Source organism: Acanthisitta chloris, unplaced genomic scaffold (assembly GCF_000695815.1).
Source record: "Acanthisitta chloris isolate BGI_N310 unplaced genomic scaffold, ASM69581v1 scaffold27448, whole genome shotgun sequence".
NCBI classification, from domain to species: domain Eukaryota; kingdom Metazoa; phylum Chordata; class Aves; order Passeriformes; family Acanthisittidae; genus Acanthisitta; species Acanthisitta chloris.
In genome coordinates this window covers 58,640-59,931 of record NW_008689097.1, presented here as the reverse complement: position 1 = coordinate 59,931, position 1,292 = coordinate 58,640, and the positions used below count along the sequence as shown (strand labels likewise).

The following is a 1,292-nucleotide window of genomic DNA, read 5'->3' as shown; positions in this document are numbered from 1 at the left end:
AAAGTCCCCATAAATTTTAATACCAACACCACTTCTAAGGTTTGCCTTTAAAGGATACCATCAGAGATCCCATAAACCAGATTGAATTTTAGAAAAACAGCTGGGGCACGATCCAGCATGGGCCCTTTCCAGTGCCTGCGGTTGTGTGGGGCCACAGCAGGGAGCCCAGAAGCTGTCCCCCATGTCCCAACCCGCAGCACAGCACTTGCCCCGTCATCATCTAGCTCCATGAGCACTGTGCCTGTCTCCCATCACCCAAGAGCCTCTGGTTCAGCCTAATACTGCACAGCAATCTACACACCCAGCCTCCCTGTGAAGGCCTAGTAAGTGAAAGCCTGCAACTTAGAATCTACTTCACCCAGTGCAAACAAATCACCCGATCTTCAGCTGACTAGTTTCCCTGAGCTAGATGAAAGGCATTGCTCCCACGCCTCTTCTGAGAATTCAAAGCTCAAATCTTAAATTTCCTTCCTTTTTTTAAAAAAAATGTAGGGCCTGTAGTTTCACTTCAAATTTATAGTGCTTTTTATGAAAAAATCCAAATGTATTCTAGATATAAAGGCAATTTTTGCTTTTAATAGCTAGAAACATGAGTGCAGGAGAAGAGGTGCCATGTGTCCATACAACTGACGTCAAAGAAGCATGAGGGACACAATGCCACTGGCATTTGGGTGCATCTTTCAGAAGCCACACCCACAACTCTGCTCAGGACTATGCCATTTAACATGCCTGCATGTTATCATGTTCTAACATGAGAGAATGTTGTAACCTAGACACGTCTTGCATGTCCTCCTAACCGACTGGGTGTTATGACATAAAATCCGTTTTAGCTTTGGATGCCAAGGGCATGATGCTTCAAGATAATACACTGGACCAAAGTGACCCACGTGCAGACTCCACTGGAGCTGCTGGGAGGACTGTCTGCTAATGCAATGCTTTTTTAATGCTTCCTTTCACAATCTCTGAACCTTAAAAAAAAAAAGGCATCTAAATTACAGTCTCAAACTATGGCCAGGCTTCTGAGGGTGTTATGCAGGAACAGCCTCAAGCCAAAAGAACCACACGTACCAGAACCGATGCAAGACTAAACTGGCTGTTCAGCTACTGCCTGCTTTCAGCACCCATCAAGGCTGGGGCTGCTCGGAGGACCAGGCCCACATGAGGAAAATTGTGGTTTCTCCAGATCCCCAGTAACCCTCACTGGTCACACAAATGGTGGACATGCAGGGGTGGCACCTGTCAGCCACATACGTGTGCAGATGTGCCCAGCAGATTGGGCACTGAATCACGGA

At 46.7% G+C, this 1,292-nt stretch overlaps 1 protein-coding gene across 1 annotated transcript in view; it reads right to left on the bottom strand.

Moving 5' to 3' along the window:
• RREB1 (ras responsive element binding protein 1) overlaps positions 1-1,292 on the bottom strand; it is a 74,689-nt gene that overhangs the window by 37,835 nt on the left and 35,562 nt on the right. The gene's annotated exons all lie outside the window — the stretch shown is intronic.